At 41.6% G+C, this 24,452-nt stretch overlaps 1 protein-coding gene across 1 annotated transcript in view; it reads left to right on the top strand.

Moving 5' to 3' along the window:
• The window catches only part of CDH13 (cadherin 13), a 1,061,540-nt gene that overhangs the window by 327,608 nt on the left and 709,480 nt on the right, over window positions 1-24,452 (top strand). The gene's annotated exons all lie outside the window — the stretch shown is intronic.

Raw genomic sequence — 24,452 nt, 5'->3', positions numbered from 1 at the left:
AGAAAAGATAGATACAAACAATGGAAGGTGGACATGGCCTAGAACTGTAAAAGGTATAGCAGGGAACCCAAGTGAACATGAACTGTCATGCACAGTTTACAAGACCATTGGAAAGACTTTAATCCCCATTGAAAGCTTTCGTTTCCAGCCACATGAATTTTCCAATGCTTAGTTTGGTGGCTTCTTGTTGTCATGTGCCATCGAGTCACCTGCAATTCATAGTGACGCTGTGTACAGCAGCTCTGAAGGCTGTCCTGTCCTGAGCCAGTCTCACTGATTCTAAGACACCTATCCCCATTGCCCCAGTTACTGTATCAGTCCATCTCATCCCTCTCCTGCGCTATGTGTTCACCTTTCTGAGCATGATGTCCTTCTCCAAGGACTGCTCCCTCTTGTCTACATGCCCAAAGTATGTGAGATAGAGCTTCAAAATCCTAGCCTCCAAGGGAAAAACTTGGTTTCACCCTCTCAGTGTTCTCTTGGCATTTCATGGTATGTTCAAGACTCTTCTCCAGCACAAAAACTCAAAGGCATAGATTCTTCTTCTGTCACCGTTAGTCATTGTCCAGTTCTCTGATGGATGGCAAGTAATTGCAAAGACCATGATTTGAGTCAGGCACACCTTAGTCTCTAGATTGACATTACTATTCTTCATACTATGGAGAAGTCCTTGACAGCAGACTTTCTCAATGCAATTCATCTTTTTATTTCCTGACTGCTGATGCCAAGAGTGTTGATTGTGGAGTCAGGCACACCTTAGTCTCTAGATTGACATTACTATTTTTCATACTATGAAGAAGTCCTTGACAGCAGACTTTCTCAATGCAATTCATCTTTTTATTTCCTGACTGTTGGTGCCAAGAGTGTTGATTGTGGAGTCAGACAAGCTGTAAGTGTTAACAACCTCAGTCTCTTCTCCATCTATCATGGTGCTGCCAGTTGACCCAGTGGTGAGAATCTTCAATTCATATTGAAGACCACAGTCCTTGATCTTCTGCAGCAAGCACATCAGGTTCTCGACTGCCAAAGGAAAGGTATATGGTTCAAATCTTCTACCTACTCTATGGGGGAAAGACCTGGTCAGTCAATTGCCATGCAGTTTACTGCCTCTAAACATGTGCTGAAGTATCAGCTATGGGTTGGTTCCTACTTGGTGGTACACAACAACAACAGAGTCATATGCTATATAACTCCAGAGAGGTAGGAGGAGAAGGGTAAATTTGAAATTTTCAAACTCTAATCTGTGACATACTTTGGGCATGTTGCAAGGAGGGACCAGTCCTTGGAGAGGGACATCATGCTTAGAAGGATGGAGGGACGGAGAAAGAGAGGGAGACCGTTGATGAGATGGATTGACTCAGTGACTGGGGTAGAGAAGGCAGGTGTGTCAGAGACAGTAAAGTTGGCACAGGACAGAGCAGGCTTCAGGGCTGTTGTACTTAGGGTCGCTATGAGTTGTAAGCGACTCAACGACATATAACAACAAACAACAACAACAATCTATGGAAACCTAATATAGTCTATGAAGTGAATGTTTTTGAAGTCAGGTTTTACAGGTTAGAAAATTGAGGTTGAGAGTAGTTAAAATTGCTATAATGCTGTGTTGTTATTGTTGTTGTTGTTGTTGTTGATTGCCTTTGAGTTGAGCACAACTCATAGCAACCCTATGAACAAAAGGCCTGAAACCCTTCTACAAGATCCTCACCAATGGGCAAATTGGCAGCACCATAATAGATGGAGAGGAGATTAAGGTTGTTAACAATTACACCTTGCTTAGATCCACAATCAACACTCTTAACAATAGCAGTCAGGAAATTAAAAGGTGAATTGCATTGGGAAAATCTGCTGTCATGGACCTCTCCAGAGTGCTGACGAGCAACGATGTCAGTCTAGATACAAAGATTGTGAGGTTACTCACCTGGAATTTGGTGACACCCGGATTTTCTTATCGTTTGGATATAACTGCACAGTTTCTTCAGCAACCTCAAATGACTCTCTGGAGAAGCAGACTCATTTGTATGGCTAAATAAGAATAAGCTAATTGATTCTCATTTTAATATAATAACTCAGCTCGAACACTATCAATATATGTCTAAAAATCTTACAGTGCATGACTAATTGCACTTTTGAATTATATACATTTAATTACATATTTGATTTGATAGTTTAGTATTTAGAATTATTGTAATTTCCCACTTGCTGATCTTCCATTCTTCCATTGTAATTGTCTTTGTTGCAGAGTCCTTTCTTATTAAAAGAAAAGAAATACTGGATGATTTTTTTTATATATATTTATATGCTATCTGCTGCTTCAGTGGCACAAATGGCAACTGGTACAACAGAGGAGATCTGTTCTCAAAACACACCCTGTGCAGGGAGAACCTCAAGTAACATTTGGTGAAATGATTAAAAGATTTTGTTCTTTGGTAAATAAACCAAAGTGTTTAACAGAAAAAGAAGTCTAGAACTCAAAAGAAGAAAGAATTAATTATAAAAGTGTAATAATTAACATGAGTAGTAAGAAAGCCTAAAAATCTTTTTTGAAGATAGAGATAGATAGATATATCTCACGTGTGTATTTGTATGTATGCTATATATTTTTCTTCTTTTTGCAAATAATATACGCTTTGTAAGTTTGTTTGCCAACTGCCCTCACCTACCCCTCCTAAATATTTTTGTAAGCCTTTTTTCCCCATTTTATTTGTTCTGGCAACATATAAAATAGCATACTACATTTAAAAAATCTAGGAATCAGAGGGTGAGAAAGTACATGCTGGCCAACAAGCTTAGGAGGCTAGCATTATTTGCATGTAAATTCGGTAGACAGCAGTTCCTTTTTATTTTTACTCTGATGGCTTGAGCATTATTGGACAATATCTCTCTGATACAGCATCTGGATCAAACCATCACCTCTATGATGTTAATCAAGAATGTGTTGATCAAAATCACTATGATATATCATCTCACCCCAGTCAGAATTGCAAAATTTAACAGAATAGCAAGCAACAAATGCTGGTGAGGTTGTGGAGAAACTGCAACTCTTATTCACTGTTGGTGGGAGGTAAAATGGTGCAACCATTGTGGAAGGCGGTATGGTGCTCTCTCAAAAAGTTGCAAGTAGAGATACCATTCGACCCAGCAATTCCCTTACTGGGAATATACCCCAAAGAGACCATAACTGACATCCAAGCAGATATATGCACACCCACGTTTATCATGGCTTTGTTCACAATAGCAAGGAGTTGGAAACAACGTAAGTGCCCATCAACAAACGAATGGCTAGAGAAGCTGTGGTATATTCACACAATGGAATACTATGCTGCATTTTGAAAAACAAGGAACTCATGCAATATTACACAAAATGGGTGACCCTGGAGGACATTATGCTGAGTGAGTATCTCAGTCACAAAAGAACAAATACTGCATGGTGCCACTGTTGTAAAGCAGGACTGACCTCGGGGTTGGGAGGAGACTGAGAAGGATGGGATAAATAATGTATACTGCATTGAAACAGATGAGGGAGAAAACTGTTTACCAGGGAAAATTATTAGGTATTTTTGTCATGACAGGAGTCCAGAGTGAAGGCTGTATAGTGGCATGGACCTGGGAGGGAGGGATTATGAAACAATGAAAGAACTTTTCTTTTACTTTTCCAAGAGGATCGTGTACTAGGGGAGAGGGTTGGGAGGGGAGAAAAGTGCAACAATGAATAAATGGAAATCCAAAGTCTCTATACATTTTCATTGAAATTAATAATAAATTTTTTAAAAGATAACTTTTAAAAAAGAAGGAAAAAAGAATGTGTTGAGTACCTTTTATATCTAAGTCTTCGAGAAAAAAGAAATAGCTTGTCCTTGCCCTTAGGGTATATCAGTTGATGGTCTATTTAGACAACTACAATGAGCTGTGCAAATGCCTCTAAATTCCATATCAGGATGCTTAAGGTAAGCAAGACACAATATCCTAGGAATGAACCAAGTTCCCTTTGTCAAAGGATTTGCCTTCTGGAGAACCTTGAGGGCATGTGACATGTTCTTGCTACCTCTGAAATTTTCCAGAATCAACTGAAAAAGAGGGCCCTCACCTCTGAGACTGGAGAGGCAATGTTGGCCTTCTCTGCAACATATTCAAGGCTTGGTTCTTCTGCTGTGATGTACTTAAATAGCCCTTTATCAGCTCAGACCCCTTGAGACTAAGTATTTAATTTCTCTTGATCTGCAGCCATATAAAATAGCCCAGTTCATTACTTAGCCATTATTTAAATTCATTACTGTCATTAGCTATCAGGACAATTGTCTTACTAGGGCTGAGAATCCATGACAGACCTCACCTCCCTTTGTCTAGCACTGTGCGTTGGCTGCGGAAGGGCTCCAATTTGGAATCCCATTTAGGGGATTTGGTTTTATCATATCCTGCAGTCCCAGGCTTCCACTCAAGAATTCTCTGTTCTGGCTAAACCTGATGGAAGAAGGATTATGTCTTAGTTCTCAGAGACTTTGTTTCTGCAGTGAGCTTTGTGATTGATTATCTCTTAACTGGGTGAACAGCTGGGCAGAAAGACATGTCAAGAAAGGAAGTACTGGGAAGCAGCTTTCTACAGGTCTTCAGACCTGTAGCCCTAATCTGAGCGTGTCCCTCTCCCCCCCCCCCCGTTGTGTGTGTGTGTGTGTGTGTGTGTGTGTGTGTAAAACCCCAGGAGACAAAAATGGAGATTATCGTAATAAAGGGATGGGATGCTTATTAACATCTGTAAGTTTTTCCTAAATATCCTACAATGCACAGGAGAGTCCTCATAGCACAATCACCCAATCCCCAAATAACAACAGTGTTGAGCTTGATTTTAGACTCAAGGTAGTCATTGAAACTCTCCCCTTCTTCTGAAACTGTGCTTAATTTGTTATATTCCCTTGTAGAGTTTTGTTCACAAATAGATGATTTACAGAGGTTTTTCTTGGAAAGGCCTTCTGGTGGCACAGTGGATTAAGTGTTGGGCTTCCAACTGGAAGCTTTGTGGTTCAAATCCCTCAGGTTCTCTGCAGGAGAAGGATGGGACTGACACTTTGCTTCCTTAAAGATTTACAGCCTTAGTGACTATAGGGAAGCTCTGTTCTGCCCTAATGGATAACTGTAACCCAAAATCAATGCAAGCATAGTGGGTTTGGGCCTGTCTGTCTGTCTGTCTGTCTGTCTTGCCTACCTACAATCTATTTATCTGCTGTCCATCCCATACTTCATTTCACAAAGTATTATATGAAGTGGTTTACACAGACTACACTTGGTAAAGCATTAAAAAGAAATCTTAACAAAGATCATGAGAGATAAAATGGGAACACATTTAGAAGTCCTCGCCTGTGGTATAAATAGGCTTGCAAAAATGCACAACAAGGAAAGGATAAAACTGACAGATGGAACTGTCTTTAAATCAAATCCCGTGTACATCAAAAACTTTTCTCTAATAGGCTGAAAAGAAAGTCCACAGATTGGGAAAAGATATATGATCATCACATTTCAAACAAGGGTCTCCGAACCAAAGTTTACAGAATACCATGGACCTTCCACAAGAAAAAGACTGATATCCCAGTAACAAAATGGGAAACTCTTCACAAAGGAGGACAAATGGCTAACAAACACATGAAGAAATGTCCAAAATCATTAGCAATCAGAGAGAAATAAAGCAAAAAAAATGAGATACCGTCTTACTCCAGCAGCAGTAGCAAAGTTTAACAGGACAGGAAGCAATAAATACTGGAGAGGAACTCTCATGGACTGCTGATGGGATTTTAAAATGATAAAACACCTCTAAAAGGCAGTTTGGTATTTCCTCACAAAGGTGAACATGGAAATCCCAAATGACGCAGCTATTCCACTTCTAGAAATATATCCCAAGAAAATCAGAACTGAGACATGAATGAAGATGTGTACACTATGTTCATAGAAGCATAATTCACAATAGAAAGGACTGGAAACAACCCAAACGCCAGTCCACAAATGAATGGATTGAGAAACTGTGGTGCTTTCACGCAATGGATGCGAAGAATGGATGAACTGGTATGTGGAAAAATGTAGGAACTTCATAAAAGATGTTGAGCTCAAACATAAGTAGCAATATTATCTATAAAATATTGCAGTTCGTGAGTTAAAATTATTCTATCTCCTTGTATAAAATTAAGATTATTCTTGATTCAGTAACAAAACTAAATTGCAAGCCAGCATAGCTGATTTATGGCTCAGTAACATAAAACACACATTCCTGGAAATCCACTGGAAGTCAAAATGATTTATATGTCCAACCATTAGGGTGGGGTTGAGATTGTTGCAGGCACAGTCTGCGTTTAGATCGCATGTATATGCTTATTGAAGAAGATGCAACAACAGATTAAACAAACAACTGGATAGTTAACCCAGGGCAAACAGTTTCTATAAGCATATGCATATTAAAGATCTAAAATATTGTAAGAATATTTAAGGCTGTCTTCCTTATTTTCACCTCCAATTACAATTGGGGCAGAAAACTGGTAGCAGGCATAACCGACATCTTACTTGAGCTGTGGCTTCCATCACTGTACAATCAAATCTAGAGTTTATGCCTACAGATGCCAAATACTACAATCTTCATTTGTATTTATCCAGCTCTTTCTTCTTTCTGCAACTTGAACTCACTGTACCCATCTACCTACTTCTACCTCCCAGGAACAGAAGACTCACCTGGGGTCATTACAGAAGGAACTCTGATGGCATAACCCACGGCTTTGTGCTGTTCACTCAAAAGTAACGCCTCTCTTGAAGTTCAAGTCCAGGCCTGGCTCCAAGGGCAAGGCAATCTCCTCACTTGGGATCAATAACCTCTAAAATTATCCTGGAGGGTCAACTGACTTGGCCCTGACTCAGAGGCAATGAATTTTGAGTTTGAGTCTTGAAACTATGGGAATATCATGTTGTGAGGTAATGAAATGATATGTAGGTACATCTTGGCTCAAGTAGTTACTTTATCATGTCTCAGTTTTCACTAATTGTCTCCAATATATTACTCTGAAACATCTGTCTTGACTAACAGAAATGGTGGAAAACTATGTTTAGATTTACAAAGATGCAGTTAAGGAAAGAACTTTTTGTTTACAGATAAAATGTTTCTAGTAGTAATATCCTTTGGGCATAAAGCAGTAGAAATCACAATAGGTACTCTGTATATGTTTTATTCAACTATGAAGTAGCGAGTTTCTGGAAGGAGGAAGGGGAGAAGGAAGCCCCAAATAGCTACGTTTCTGTGGCCCTTCTTTCCCAGACGCAGAGTCCACCTTTCGTTTTTCCAGTGAGAAACAATTCCTGACGTGGAGATTGAGTGCACACCGCAGAAAATAGTATTTCAAATGGGAACCCTGACAAGAGCAGTGTCACATGGCAGTAATGAATTCCTGATGGAACTAGTTGGAAGTGTATGACATTTTAAGTACCTCATCACTTTAAATTCATTTGGCGTTTATTGTAATAGAAATGACCATATTGAATTCATTTGGAGCTCATATGGACTTCACATGTATTTATAGAGATGTGGCATGGTAATTTAACATTTACTGTCCTAAGCATTATTTAATGAACGTTGAAAGACATACACTGCTTAATAAAGCCAGCACCTCCAAAGTTAATCTTCTGTCAAAACAAAGACATGAAAAGAAATTTTGATTCCCCCGCACGTGAGGCAGCGAGGGGTATAAGCCAAAATTAGGTAATTACTCCCTCAAATCAGCTTTCTGAGTTTCGAGTCAGAAGGTCGATTCTAGAACCAAGACAATGAAACAGATGTTCAATGTAGACTTCTATTCTAAAATCGTCTGCAAGTACATTAATCTTGGTCTAAAAATATTACAGAAGAGTTTTTTTTGGTTTTTTTTTTTTTAAATGTCAGCAGTAAATTTAACACATGGCTGTGGCTTCAATAGATTTATCTTCTCTCCACTTAAAACTCGGTGTGTTCCATTCAATATCTTCCCAAGGGTGGTGGTGGGGGGGAAATGTTACATCCCTGGCAAATAATTCTTTTTAGAACAAACAAATCATTATTTGAGAGTAATCAAAACATCAAAGGCTGAAGGACTTTTGTGGAGAAGTGAAGGAAGAGTCACAATGGCACTCTGTTCCTTTTTCTTGTAAAAATTGAGTTTAAGGGCACAGGATACGGCAGAGTCTTCTTCTGTCACCTTTAAATGTGATTTAAGAAACGGCATCTGCCAATCTTAAAAAGTTACTTTCCTTTTTCTCAACTAATGACTTTCACTTCACTCAAAAGCAGAACCTATACTGAAAACTTCCCAAAAGGCACTGGATACCCAGCCTTCCTAACTTGGTTAAAGGCATGGTCAACTGTCATTCTAGAACACATGTTTTTTTAATCATAATTTCACTGAAATTATTTTCATGAAGACTAGAAAAGCAGACCTGCAAAAGTTGTTTCTTCCTTATATGACGTATTTCCCAGCCAGAATTTGTACACATTTAATTAATAACACTCTCAATATTATGAGAGATTCTGTTATTGTGAACATGTTTAGACTGTACATTGTCAAATGCTAAAGATTACACTCGGAAAATTCTTCCCAGGACCAAAGATGAGATTTTCAGAGAGGAGCTTCTACTGCCAGTTCCTTCAAGGCGTGTGTGTTGTTTCATAATCAGTTGTCTTTGCTGTGTTGGACTAAGAGACGATGAAGTTCTTTGCCTTTCAGTGTATCCTTGTTTTCTGGCATTTTCTCTAGCAGCTCAATGAGGAGAGCTTTCTCATAGTGAATTTTTCTTCCCACCTTCCACATGCCCTGGCACTGCCAGCCAGCCTTCTCCTCGTCTTGCTCCCAGTGTATTTTCTGTGTCAGGTTAAGCAATTAGCAATTGCTCTGCTTTCTAATCTTATCAAGCATTGCTGTTGGATAGTAACCAACAACCCTTCTCTGGACAACTGGATAGTTCATTTGAAATACAAAGCTGTGTCCACTGTGGTTTAGTTAAAGAGCTCTGGTGGCATTGTACTGTTGATGAAAAGTTCACTTGTTTGAATCCACTAACTTCCCAAGTCAGAAAGAAATAGAATTTCCTTCCATAAATACTTAGAGTCTTGGAAGCCACATGGAGGGTAGTTAGGGCTTGGAACATTCAGTGGAAGGAGGTTTTATTTGGTTTGTTTTATGTGGCATATCATTTACATTTCTCCATTGCAGATCTCTCAGGGTGATTTCATTGACCTGCTTTCGTTCATGTGCCTTATCCTGGATGAACCACTGCAGCCAGGGGGAGAGGACATAGGACAGAATGCTCTGTGTGTGTGTGTGAGTGTGTGTGTGTGTACACACACACGTGTGTGCAGGAATGTTGATTGAAAGAGGATTGTTGCAAGACCCTGAGCTTGGCAAGAGGGCTACCTCTTCCTCCTCCTAATCTCTTGAGAAGAAAGGCTGTATCTGTACTTTTCAATAATTCAGAGATTATTTGCTGACCCTGAATGATGTGGCCTGCCATGTCCTGGGGTAGGGACACAGAATGCATGCTGATGGATCAAGGAAAAGCCCACGGCACATCTGAAGTAAGAATAGTTCTTCCACTAAGAATAGTTCTTCCACTTCTTCCAGACCTGGGACACAGCTCATCACAGTGATGGTGCATGCTTCCCTAGGTGACACCCACCTGTCACTGGGATTCTTAGACTCGCCCTCTGCAGGAGGCAAGTGCATAGGAGCAGTTCTGCTGTGACCAGATGCCCAATGACATTCCTCCATCTGCAGCATCTTCCAAGGTCCCAGGTCGCTGGGGAGACTCAAAGCTGAAGGAAAACTCAAAGTCAGACACAGAAGGACAATAAGGGCAAAAGTGCTGTCACTGGCTAAGCCATCTTGTGTCCACGAGGTTTGGGAAGCACAGTGTGTCTTCCCGAGCAATTGGCTTCCTTCCCAGGAGTCACAGAGGCACCCCAAAGAGATGCCCACTGCATCTGTTTGTTTATATTTTTACCTCGTATGAATTTACAAGACTGTCCCAATAGGATCACAATCTCAACACATGTCACTTTGTCAACGCTTCGAGGAAGCACAGTGGCATGCTGGCGATGAATTAAGTGTACAATTAGAGCATATTTTCTTGAAAGGAGTTTTGACAATGATAAATGCAGGGACATTTTCCCCCGTGCAGACACCCTGATTCCATGCCCATCAAGTAGTTCACGATTCACTGTGAAGAATTGATCTCCGGTAATCAAGGAAGCCTGGATGCCAGCTGTGGAGTATGGAAACCTGGACTCAAGTACAGCTCTTCTCTCACTGAGGGGCCACCAGGTCTATTAACACTGCTAGATTTAATTTTCTCCTCTGCGAAGGGGTGATTTAAAATGCCTTCTCTTGTAGTGTCGTCATGTTCAAGAAGACAACACCCTCCAGGGAACAGTCAGCTCTCCAGGGAAGCTGGCTGGTTGTTCTGCTGGTTATCTTATCCTCTGAGTGCAGCTATGGTCCCAGTGTAAGCATATCCCCCCTGGACAAAGATCTGTTTGATTTTTCATAAAAAAGAGGGTGAAAACGTTTATCAACAAACTCTTGGATATAATGGCAGATGGCGTTATTTAAAAAGAGCCTCACTGATGTAAGTTAAATCCTCAACTTTGAGTAAAGGTTGAGAATATGAACTGACCTACCTCCTAGCTCACAGGAAGGAAGATTTGCAAGTTTGTTTCCATCAACATTACAGTCTTGAAAGGCCTTGGGCATTCTTCTTTCACATGGACTCATGTGAGAGGAAGCCCACTCAGAGCAAACACAGTGTCTCTTAAGTATCTGTCACGCACTGGGCAGTGAGCTGTCCCGGAACAAGCGCAGCCAGAGCTTCTTCTCAGGTGCTGCGGGCATGTTCTCAGGAAGGGCTGGTTCCTAGGAAAGAGGACACTGTGCGTGGAAAGGTGGAGGGTTAGCGAAGGGGAGACACTCAATGAGGTGGTTTGGCAGGGTACCTGAAACAGCACAGATTGTGCAGCTGGTGTGGCGTCCTTGGTATGGTGATGAGTCAGCACTGATTGGCAGCACCTAGAAACAGGCAGCGTTAAAAGTGTCTTTGCTACATCACAGCATTACATCCTTATGCCAACCCTGTGAACTTTATGTTAAGGTTTGCAGCCAGTTCAGTCATGACTGCAGAAATGAACCTGGAGAAGTTCCAAAGTCTTACAGTTTGAGTGAACAAAAATTACAGCTGCAACAGATAAGATCACAGGCCAAAACATCGCTAGACAATCTCTCTCTCGGGAAACAGCATTTGTGTTGCATAGCAACCATAACGCTCGCCTGTTGGATTACGAGCAGAATCAGAAACAACAGCACCCTGCTCCAGTGTGGAAGCCATACACACCACACTGACTACATGTCACTCTCCACAGTCATCAATAAAGCAGGCTTCTAAAAGCAATTTCCTAAAAGGAATTGTTCGGCATCTCCCAAACCTCCCCTTCTAGGGTTTTGACTCATAATCTTTTCTCATGTTGGTTATAATTCTAGAGCACTCAACTTTCAAAAATTCTAGTTTGTTCTAGTTTTTCTTCATTAACTATTACTGAACCATTTCAAACTGATTTGAACCCAGGCAGTGTTTCACTAATAGTTTGGAACCTTGTGGGCCAAATACAGCCCATTTCCCCTTCTGTTACCCATTCTTTTTGTCCCACAAACACTTAGCTGTAAGGCCAATAGCAACCTGACTCCCTTGACCTCTATCTTCTGTGTTTGTTCTCTGGGTATGTCGACTAGAGTTCTGGACCAAATGGATATCACAGTTAAAGTAGTATATCTGAAGAGAATCCTAAAGCCACAATTGGGAATGGATGGACAATAGGTACTTGAAAGCAGTACAGTCAGAATAGACCTTAAAAGAAAGAAAGACAAGAGTTTGTGTCACGTTCATTGGAAATGCTATCAGGAGGAACCTGTCCCTGGATATGAACACCATGTCTTGGTTCAGTAGAGGGTCAGCTACAAAAAGTGGAAGGAGCTTCACAAATTAATTGACTTAGTAACTCTAATCGTGCGCCCAGACAGCCATGCGTGACGGGATGGCACGGGACCAGACAGTGCATGGGGTGGAGCGTGGGCAGGAGTCAGAATCGACTCAGCAGCACCTATAAGCAAGAATGTCTCTTTGCCCCTTCTCTGTTCTTTTGTGGAGGTACCTCACTTGTTCGAACCAGCCAGAAGGCAGGGGAGCCAGGTGAGCTGTCCCAAGACTGAGCAGGGTTGAGAAGGAGGAGGGTGAACTGGAGAGCCAAGTACCTTGTCTGTGCCCACATTGTCTACAGCAGGCGCCGTAAACCACAAGGGGTTAGCTAATCCCTGTGCCTCTTAGTCTAAACTGCAGATCTGTTTCTCACTCTTTCTCTTCCTTTCTTTTCCATCATTTTAATCTGGTCACACTCAGATTTGAGGGTATTTTATTAGGAAAAAGGGCAAAGCAAAACAAAATACTAGTCTAAAACCCCATGTACCCATAATTTTCTAATCATATGTGCGAAGGTTATTAACAAATAGGACAATAAAGATTTTGTGGATGTCATTTTATAACAAGAACAAGCATACTTCTGGATGAATGTTGGCTTATGACATCAACAGTTGCTGAAAAGAGGTTCTTAGCTCTTGGGAGACCATAGCAAATGGCAATAGAAGTCTGCTCACTATTTAAATATTTCAGAAGCTCTCAGATGCTCAGGCTTTTACATGTGTGAAGGTTCACAGAGTAACACAAACATCAGAATTTTCTGCTTTTGACTGAAATGATATTCGCTCTACGTGGTGACCCTAGTAATTGCATGCTGATCAGAAGTTCTGATTGGCAGTTATATGCAGCTTTGATAAATTAAACATGGAGAGCAAATGAATTATTACTTAATCTGTGCAGTTTGCGAGATAAAGTCTTTGAAAGCTTGGAGTCAGTTGGGGGAAAAATAATTAACTGGATGCTCAATAGTGAAGTAATATGCACAAGTGTGGTTTGGAATCCCTCTTATATGTGCAGGAAGAACTGAGACAGGTTTCCAGAGGGACCAGGAGCTGATAAAAAATTCAAGAAAGCTGTTTGCCTTAAAATAATCCTAACAACAATGGTCATAATAGTGATGATGGAATGAACAAGCCACCTGCCTCTGTCCAGTGGATTCTGACCCATGGCAGTCCCGCAGGACACAGTAGAACACTGACAATCTTTCTAAAAGCAGAATTCCTCATCTGCCTCCTGCAGAGAGGCTGGTGGCTGATAGATTAAAAGCACCTACTTTTCAATTTTGGAAGCAGGAGTGGCATCCACTTCCATAATACCTTGCCTCTGGAAACCCTATGAACCTGGAGAAAGGACGAAAGTTCGGGACTTTCGTTCATCTTTCGCTATGAGTCTCCTATGACTCAGTGGCACTTAACAACAACAACAACAACAACCACCTTTCAATTGGCATTGGATTCTTTAATCATTATGATACCAGTGTTCTTATAATAGTAGTAGCTTAGTGGCCAAGCACAGTGTTGAAATGTCCATATATTATGTTACTTCATCCTCCCATCAGATCTGAGAATGTTCTCTAATTATTCCTTGTCTTAGGTCAATGTTATATATTGATATGTGACCCTCAAAACGACCTATTGGCATTCTAACCCTAATGCCTTTGAATATGTTCTGTACCTTGACGTTAAGATCTTTGTTTTATTGTTGTTATTGTTATTGTTGCTAGGTGTTGCCAAGGTGACTCTGATTCATAGCAACCCCAGGTGACTAGAACTGCCGCATAAGGTTTTATAGGCCATAAACCCTGGTGGCCTAGTGGTAAGAATATGCACTGCAATCCCAGAGGCATGTGGTTCAAATCTGCCAGCTGCTCCATGGGAGAAGGATGGACAGTCTCCTCCTGTGTGATTACTGCCTCTGAAAACCTGCTGGAGGGTCAGCTGTGGGTCAGTTCCAACCCCGTGGTGCTCAACAACAGCCACAATCTGCTTACAGTTGGACAAATTAAAAGTACCTCATGATGAGAGGAGCAAAGACTGGCATTGCCAAGGCCTTTGTTTCACTTCAGATGCCACGGGAGTGAAGCATTCCATCTTGGAGGAGTCAGAATGCTCTTAGCAATGAGGATAGTAAGACTTCATGTCACATACTGTGGCTGCGTTATAATGAAAAGCCAGGCCCTGGGAAAGAACCTGGTGCTTGGAAAAGTAGAAGGTCAGCAAAATAGAGGAAGATCTCACTGAGACAGAGTGGCACAGTGACTGCAACATTGGGCAGCCTAGCAGATTGTGACGATGGCAGACCATCAGTCAGGCTTTTGTCTTGTTGTGTGCAGGGTCTCTGTGAATCAGATCCAAGTTGATGGCACTGTAAGGACGGAGCCCTTGTCAGATATGCATGTGTCTCCTAATGGCTAGACCAGTGTTCAAACCAGTCAGCGGCGCTGTGGAAGAACGATGAGGAAGTCTCCTTTTATGAATCAGCGTGTTGGAGACCCAGTGGCACGTAGTCGTGAGTCAGAAAGGACAGGATCCATCCTCCAACAGAGCAGCCAGTAGATTTGGACCTCGAGTTCCTTTATTTGAATTTGGTGTCATTTAAGTCATGCCAGAGTATACATGGGGTTCTAGTCCAAATGACATCTGAACAGCATGTTATGCAGGGAGAGAGCCTACCTAGAGAGACACACTGGGGAAAGGGCATGTCAAGTGTCCAGGGAAGCAGCTGCATCTACAGGGAGCACCAGGAAACACCCAGCGCCACAGAGCTGAACAAGTCAGGGCTCTTCCTGAAGAACTGACAGGGAACTGAGCCACGACATACCCTCAATGCAGATTTCCAGCCTCTGGAGTTTAGGGACCATAAATTTTGGCTTAAAATCAGAAATGTTGTCCCAGCAACCCTAGGACATGATTAGGGCCGAGAAATGACACAGCAACAAGAACTTAGATATGAATGGCTTTCTGGGGGTGGTGAAGCTAGGGTGTGGTGAGAACACTGAGTAGAGAGCTGGGACGGGAAGGAAGCTGCTAGCCGAAAGGGGGTGACTTCTGGTGCTTTAAATCCAGCAGAGACTCCAGAAGGGGAAAATGGACAATCTCCTCTCGTGATTTACAACCTCTGAAAACCTGCTTAAGAGTCAGCTTTTAGTGGGTTCCAGTTAAACAGAAATGAGTTTGAGTTTTTTATAAATGTTGTTGTTTACTGTCTAGTTGAAACTAACTCACAACGATCCTTCAGCCGGTTTTCAGAGACAGTGAATTGCAGGGGAAGAGACTGCCCATCCTGCCCCCGCAGAGCAACTGGTGGATTTGAACCAGGTGCCTTTGGGTTGACTGTGCAGCTCCTTACCATTAGGCCACCAGACCTCCCTAAAGGCTGCTCGTTCACTAATAACACACATCTGTCTTGAAAAAATACATAGACTATTTCTTAAAACAAGGACAATGAGACATACTTTCGGCTTGCAGCAATAGGCTAAATATAGCAATGATTGTAGGATGGTGGAGATGGGCAGCGTTTTGTTTTGAACCTCCTCAATGATACCTATCCCTACACATCTTACCAAGTGGGTTCTTGTTCCTAGAGTTGATTTTTCAATAACAGCTTGTTTGAGATCTAATTCACCTATTGAACTCACACAATTCCACTTGTAAGTACAGTCTTTCAGTAAATTCAGGCTTGTACACCCATCACCACAATCAATTTCAGAACATGTCCATCATCCTAAATGAAACCCTACACCCATTAACTGACCTGGTCACTCCCTGCCCCCTCTACCCAGGTGGTCATGGCAACCACTAATCCATTATTATTTCTTTCTAGGGATTTGCCTTTCCTAGACTTTCTTCAGAAGTGTAATTATCCAGTAGGCGACCATTCATATCGAGTAGGGTTTTCCCCTCCTCTTCATGTAATATTTTCAAGGTTAAGCAGTATTGTAGCTTGTATTAGTACTTTATTTCTGTCTCGTTGAATAATATCCCTGTTGTGTGCTTAGACCACATTTTATTTATCCATTTGTTTGTTGTTTGCGCATCGAGTTTGTTTCTGCTTTTCTTAGTTATTCGAAATAACTGTGGACATTCGAATGCCGCTGTGGACCTTCATGCCTGAGTATTTTTGTGCATTTGTTTTCCTTTTTCTTACAAATGGACCAAGGAGGACTGTGGGGTCACATGCTAACTCTGGGTTTAATCTCTTGAGAAACTGCCAGACTGTTTTCCAAAGCAGCCCTAGAGTTTATCGACAACTTTAATCTGCTCTTCAACTTAAGCAGGCAGCCCGCCTCATGCTGCTTGGCAGAGGAGAGAAGTCACCACTATGCACTGTGAGCAGAGATTTCTAGAATTCTGAAAGCTGTTGAGAAGGATGCGATCAGTGCATTATCCAAGCTGACTTCAGTCGATCCGAGCTCTCCCTGCCTGCTCGTCTGGCTTTTTACTTATAAATGATTCATCGTTATCCATTTTGTTTATGATTGCAGCATCGTCTGGTTAGCTCTACTGGGGGTAACAATGGCTCTTGTCATCAGAGGATTTTTGGCCGGCAGTTTGTAACTAACTAGAGTTGAAAGCATAGACAGTAGGCAGCAGTTGATTAAGCATGCCCTCCTTTTTGTTTTTGCTCAGCACCTGCTGTGAGCCAGGCACTGTGCTAGGTGCTGAGAATGCAATGGGGGTACCAACACAGACACAGAACTGCAGTGGAGAGGAATTGTAGCAGCAGATGCTCCATGTGGCTCCACTCCATAGCTGGCACCTACGATCTCCTCATCTTTCACGCTGAATCTGCCACTGGCACTGCACAAAAATGCTCACATGTCAATTAATGCAGTGTCCGGCTAATTACCAGCCACACAAGAAGGACATGGAAAATCTCTTCTGAGGGGTAGGGTGTGTGTAATTTAAACTGAGAGAGAAAAAAGCTTTGAGGAGTGGCTTCCACTGCCCAGAATTAAATTAAATCAAATCTACTCCTGTCAACCAGGAGGTGATGGCAGGGGGCAGGGAGCACCATGTTCCTCTGATGGTGTTCAGAGCACAGTTTGATTTGAGTAAAATACAGAGCCTGCTTGTGCTTGTTATAGGAATGCTAAGAGGAGACTTGCCTTTGAAACAAGCCAGAGTCAATGCAATCATTGTGATCCTGTCATGGTTAATGTTCCGCTCTAGCTCCTGAACCTCCCAGTAAATCTGCCCACGGTAGTAACCTCAGTACTGGTTCCCAGTAGGACAGGTTAGAACCACTCCACTGGGTTCCAAGGCTGTAATCTTTACAAGAGCAGATCCCCATGTCTATTTTTTAAGGAGTAATGGATGAATTCAAACCACCAGCCTTTTGGTTAGTAACCAGGCACTTTAACTGCTGCACCACCAGAGATCCTTTGGGAGATCCATAAACATGTCAGCTTCTACCAGTACAAAATTAAAAGCACTGCCTACCTGTCAGCTCTGACTTCAACAAAGCCCTCAACGTATTTTCCTGTATGCTTCTAACTTTAGTAGAAGCTGAGGTGGGACCATTTACCAGATAGTTGACCAAACCACAAACTTCGGCATGGTTCTTGCTTCTTCCCTCGCCCATCTAACAAGTCAGTCAGCTAGTCTTAGTAACCCGCTTCTTCTTATCTCCTATACTGATTAGCTTCTATCCATGTCCATAACCATCCCATCTCTGAGTTATGATTGCATTGACTCTGTCTTGTTACAAAGGCAAGTCTCCTCTTAGCATTCCTATAACAAGGTATAGTCTCAATTACTGACACAAACGAATGCCTCTTTCATGACCTAGCCCTGGTGGCCTCTGTGACTTGATTGTACTAAAATATGTTGTTGTTGTTGTTGTTATGTGCCATCGTTTGCAACTTATAGTGACCCTATGTACAACAGCCCTAAACCATGCTCTATCCCATGCCAACCTCATTGCCTCTGACACACCCATCCCGATTACCCCAGTCACTGAATCAATCCACCTCATAGAGGGTCTTCCCCTACTGCGCTGTCCCTCTACTCTGCCCAGCATGATGTCCCTCTCTAAAGACCTGTCTCTCCTTACAACATGTCCAAAGTATGTCAGGCGAAGCCCCAGAATCCTTGCCTCCAAGGAGCATCCTGGTTTAACCCTCTCTAGGATGAATCTGTTTTCTTGGCAGTTCATGGTACATTCAGTACTCTTCTCCAGCACCACAGCTCAAAGGTGTCAATTCTCCTTGTATCCTCCCTAGTCATTGTCCAACTCTCTGATGCATAACAAGTGATTGCAAAAACCATGGCCTGTATCAGTCGCACCTTAGTCTCCAGAGAGACACCGTTGCTCTTGAGTACTTTAGAGAGGTCCCTAACCGCAGACTTTCCCATCGCAATCCAAATTGTTTATTCATTATTGGGCCGTACTTGTGCCAATTTCTCTTACATAGAGACCTGAATTTTAAGAAATATGTCCTCCTTTCTACGAAGATGGCGCCGAAAGTGAAGAAGGAAGCCCCTGCCCCTCCCAAAATTGAAGCCAAAGCAAAGGCATTGAAGGCCAAGAAGGCAGTCCTGAAGGGCATCCACAGCCAAAAAAAAAAAAGAAGATCCGCACGTCACCCACGTTCCGGCGGCCTAAGACGCTGAGACTCCGACGGCAGCCCAAATACCCCCGGAAGAGCTCTCCCAGGAGAAACAAGCTTGACCACTATGCCATCATCAAATTTCCCCTGACCACTGAGTCAGCCATGAAGAAGATAGAAGATAACAACACACTTGTGTTCATTGTGGATGTCAAGGCCAATAAGCACCAAATTAAACAAGCTGTAAAGAAGCTCTGTGACATTGATGTGGCCAAGGTCAACACTTTGATTAGGCCTGATGGAGAGAAGAAGGCCTATGTTCGACTTGCTCCTGACTATGATGCTTTAGATGTTGCCAACAAAATTGGGATCATCTAAACTGAGTCCAGCGGGCTAATTCTAAATGTAATAAATTTTTCTCACCATAAAAAAAAAAAGAAAGAAATATGTCCTCAATAATGTGTGGCTCTGTGGATTTCCAGTCAGTGCTTACGTTAGTTAGGATATGCAGATTCAGGTGCTGTAGCAAAGACACAAAGCAGCAGTGGCTTAAATAAGATTGATATGCATTTCTCTGTTGAGTGGTTGCCCAGACATAAGCAGTCCTGGCCAGTGAGCTGGCTCCACTCTGGTGGTGACCCAGCCTCTCTCATTGTCCTGCCATCTGTGCAGTGATTGTCATAGCCCAGGATAGCTCATGCTAACATCCTTATCCCGGTAGATAGGGAAGGGTGGGCATATCCCTTCTCTATTTTATATATGACTAAAAAGTGGAGTCTGTTATGTGTGCTCCTATTTCATGGGCCAGTGATTGGTAATTTGATTATATTTAGCTCATGGAAGATCAGGAAATACTCAAGGGAATTCGTAGAAGTAAAATCAGGAAGGGTGTGCAGCAGAGGTGTATTTTTTCCCCCCTCCATACCTATTCAATCTGTATGCTGAACAAATAATTTGTGAATCTGGACTCTACAAAGAGGAATGTGGAATCAGGTTTGGAGGAAGACTTATCAACAACCTGCATTATGCAGATGGCATAACCTTGTTTACTGAAAGTGAAGAGGGTATGAAATGCTTGCTGTAGAAGATCAAGAACTACAGCTTCTGGTTCGGGTTACATCTCAACATCAAGTAAAAATGGTCCTCATCACGGAGCAACAGTCAACATCATGATAAATGTAGAAAGTATTGAGGCTGTCAATGATTACATCTTGATTGAATCAAAATCAAGACCCTTGGTACCAACAGTCCGGAAATCAGGAGACAAATTATTATATTGGGAAAGTCTGGTGTAAGGGACCTCTCCAGTATGCTGAAGAGCAATGGTATCAGTTTGAAGACTAAAGTGTGCCTGATTCAGGCCATGGTCTTTTGCATTCCTTACTATGCATCTGAGAACTAGGCAATGACTAAGGATGACAAAAAACGAATTGATACCTTTGAAATGTGGTGCTGGAAAAGAGTGTTTAATATCCCGTGAACTACCAAAAAAACACACAGATATGTCTTGGAGAAGGTGTGTCCAGAGTGATCCTTGGAGGAAAAGATGAGAAAGTTTCATCTCACCATACTTTTGGCATGTTGCTAGGAGAGGCTATTTCTTGTAGGACCTCATGCTTGGAAAGGTGGAAGGACAGCAAAAGTGATGAAAATCTTCAGCCAGGTGGATTAACACAGTGACTGCAGCAGTGGGCTCAAGTGTGTCAGAAATGATGAGGATGTCACGACATAGTTTCTGTTAATTGCTGTTGAGTCGAGCACGACTCATAGTGACCTCATGAACAAAAGGCTTGAAGCCTCTCTACAGCTACTGACATTTATCTAAGTTCATAGAGTTTCCGGAGGCATGTTATTTAGGAAGTTGATGCCAATCCTGCTTCCAAACCTGTCATAGTATGTTATTGTTTTTATGGGCTACTGAGTCGCTTGTGATGTACAATGATTCTATGTACAGCAGCTCTGAACCCTTCCCTGTCCTGAGCCAGTCTCACCCATTGCCCAGTTACTGTATCAATCCCTGTCATCCAGGATCTCCCTCTCCTGAGCTGTCCGTCCACCCTTCCGAGCATGATGTCCTTCTCCAAGGACTGATCTCTCCTGGCCACATACCCTAAGTAAGTGAGGTGGAGCTTCAAAATCCTAGCCTCCAAGGAGAGACTTGGTTCACCCTCTCCAAGACAGACCTATTTGTTTTCTTAGTGGTCCAGCACCACAACTCGGAGGCATATATTTTCTGCCATCCTTAGTCATTGTCCATCTCTTTGAAGCATAACAAGTAATTGAGAAGACTGTGGCCTGGATTAGGTGCACCTTTGTATCTAGGGGACATCGTTGCTGATTATGCAAGGAATGGGGAGATGGCAGGGAACGGGCGGAGACAAGTCACAGCATAGGAGAGGGTTCAAATCTATTGTTAAAAGGGTTGCTATGATCCGTACTCAACAGCACCTAACAATAACAACAATGTGGGGAGATAAGTCAATTTTTCTTCTAGTCACCTGTTATCTCTACAAAGTGGAGGGTGTGGCAGTCACGTTCTTTGTTGTCAGCTGAACAGATTTACAAGCCAGAGGTGTCAGGTGATGGAACTCTGAGATGGATACAGGCCACCAGGAGGTTGGCAGAGCATCTTCACAGTGCTATCACAGAGATGAAGCTGAGTTCCCAGAGCTAAGGCAGTTGTCCAGGTAGAAGTTACTTGTCTATGCTACTCGAGCTCACCCAAATCCATCTCTGCACTGAAGAAGCCTGCAGGGGAGTGGGCCGCAGTGCTTGAGAGCATTAGCTTCAAACCAAGAAACCTCCGGGCGCACCATTTATTCATGTTGTGGTACTTAGAAAAGTCCTTAACTTCTCTAAACATCATTTGTTCACAAGGTTGTTTATGTGGATTAATTGGGATAATGCATACAAAATCTTTAAGCAAATGCCTGACCACGACAGCCGGGGGCACCCGGGATCCCCAGCCACCCAGGAGCGAGCTAAATCAGTGTTCAGCCAAGCTGGGAGGTGGCAAGCGCCCCCAACAGCATGCGGGATGGGCTGGCGGCCGAGCTGTGCCCTGTACCACCGCAGCGTGTGGGCACTCTGCACCGCACCTCGCTGAGTGGCGAGGAGGGTGAGCTGGTGGCCCAGGTGAGCAGGTGGCCACTCTGTTACCTATTCAGCTTTGGCACCGAGCAATGAACTCTTCCATATCACCTTCTTCCCCTTCTGGACCTGGAATCTGGACCCGTTGGTGGGTCGGAGACTGGTGTACCTCTGAGTGCTGGCCATGTACCTGAGCCAGTGCAGTAAGAACATCATCATCTGCTGGCCGCGGCCTGCCTTGCCGCAGGTGGTCAAGTTGGAGGTCTTCTACAGCGCCTAGGACAGCACGCCCTCTACTCATCCCATATCTGGCACCGCAGATCCATTTCCCTGCTCCTCCTCGCCTCTGGCCGCTCAAAGTATCCGCTTGCATGTGGAGAGTTTCTTGTCACCTGCTGGCCTTCTCTAGTGTCCCTAAGTTGACTTTACATGGGAACGCCCTCCATTCTAGATATCATTGCTGGATTCCTGTATGCCATTCTATTCTTAGCTGTCTTTAATCCATTTGTGGACCTGTTAGACAACTTCAGCCAAACTCATGAATATGCTGTTTATCATCACGGGGCTGCATTCAGCCCTGGGAATTTTCCCTTCACTCTTAACACCTGGAGCCCATCTCAAGGAGACACGGCTGAGGTTCTAGAAGTGGGACTGGCATTGCGTGTGGGTCTCATGTTACTTAGAGAATGGGTCTATGATTAGATCCTCCTTTAAATTCATTACCTTTAACTATCCCTCCTGTTACTGTAACTCTACTTGAAAAAGGCACTTTGTGGATCCTCATAGGGATGGCATTCACACGACTAGATATGCCATGAAAAAGATCACCATTCCCTTAGCCTGTAAAATCTTCAGGATGCCATGTGATGATACTTGCAAAGCAGGGCAGTGTGCGGAAGTTGAACTTGAGTATTGGGATATTACCAATGGACTGGTTGACTTCTCCGTCACATGTTTGGTTCCTTACATATTTTTCTTTATTGGTATCTCTTGATTGAGAAATGTTGTTTATGATTTTTTAAAAAAAGGATATCCATTAATGAAACCTGAAAACATTCTAGGAAAAAGCCAGATCAGAGTTAAGCTTTTGCAGGAATTTAACTTAAATGACTGTTTAAGTAAATACATAAAAGCATTTTATCATTGCACATCCAGATACTGTTTAAGGTGAGTGGAACTGTTTCACTTCTGAACAAATAAATAAATGTCCATTTAGAATATTCACATAATGTTTGGAGAGCTTTTGTGCTATTATGGGTTCAAGTTATATATAATATATATTAAGGTACATAATATGCATGATATATCTAATATATTTTATATGTCAGATAATAAATTTAAGTTATTTAAAAATCTGTTGGGAACTGTTATAAATTTAATAATATATAAAGAGTTATGCCTATGTATTTGGACTTAATACAGGTATGTAATTATTAATAGATAATATTAAGCATTTATTTACTATGGAAGCCATTTCCTAATTGAATTGTGTAAATTACTAGACCAGAAAACATATATGCTCTACATATTAATTTAGTGCTTCTTTTTACACTGCCTTCACATTTCATGTTGCCCGTGATATTGACCATGGGAGGCATTTTTAATGGACCAAATCTTCAGAAAACTTCACTATGTTGAATATACTTTATTTGCAACTATTCTGGATATTATTTTAATAATTCAGATACTAAATTTTATTGCTTGCTAATTGTGCCTTTCTGTTGCTAAATTAAGAAATGCCATGGATACTGTGATATAAAAATAAAATGCTAACCTAACGTACATATATAATCAGGCAAATATTTTTTAAAATAAATGTCAGGTTAACAGGGAGAGAAGTACACCATCCTTAACTATTTAACATTTATTTCAGAAGAAATAAGGAATGGGCTAAACTTCCTTACTAACTCATTGGAAAACTAAATGGGTAAATATTTCCATTTTTGTAGATATTTTTCTATGCATTCTAAGTTATATGTACAAGATATATTTTTTGTACAATGTCTTGAATGTTTCTACTGAAAGTTGATTATTTCCAAAGACTGAAAATGTAATTGAACTTTATAGACAGGACAATGCACATATTTCCTATACAAACAAACCCATTTTTCCCTAAATTATTTGGAAGAGATTTAGTAGTATTAACTTTAATACACATTTATTAACTACTTAAGGTAAATTATGAAATCTTGTAAGTATCAATATTTTAAAGCCTATTTATTTTTCAACTTCTATTACTTTCACAGTGGAAAATGTAGGTGTAATATTAAACTATTCTTTCTGTGCCTTTATATTTTGAAGTGTGATTGTAATTAGGTTGACATTAAGCTTATTTGTGGTTAGTTTATCTGTAGTAAGAAGACAATTTCCATATAAATGAACATCAGTAATGGAATTACTGATTTTAGTGCAGTGTCTATCTGATGACTGAAAAATATCACTTAAGATGTTTCTATTTTGAGCAGTATACCTATTTGAGCTCATATTTTTATAATTATAAATGAAAATTTTAGGACATGGTATTATTTACCAAAATGGAGTCTGATAATTTTAAGCAAAGCAACTAAATTTGGGCCTTTTACCTATTAGTTAAGGAAAACTGAGACATGTAGGAACATATTGATATGTTGGAAAATGTGAGAAGACTCCCCCCCCCCAATTTTGTGTTTAATGAATTTTCTTTTGGGGACTGTGATCCGTAAGTGGAATCTGAGTTATCCTGTTAATTTTATGTGTGGATTAAAAGGTATTTGAAATACATTCCCTTTCTTGTATTTTCCCCCCTCTCAATGACAGTTTT

Source organism: Elephantulus edwardii, unplaced genomic scaffold (genome assembly GCF_000299155.1).
Source record: "Elephantulus edwardii isolate Elephantulus edwardi_28Jun2011 unplaced genomic scaffold, EleEdw1.0 scaffold00072, whole genome shotgun sequence".
Lineage (NCBI taxonomy): Eukaryota > Metazoa > Chordata > Mammalia > Macroscelidea > Macroscelididae > Elephantulus > Elephantulus edwardii.
Note: the sequence above shows the minus strand (reverse complement) of the source record. Positions and strands in the feature narration are given on the sequence as shown.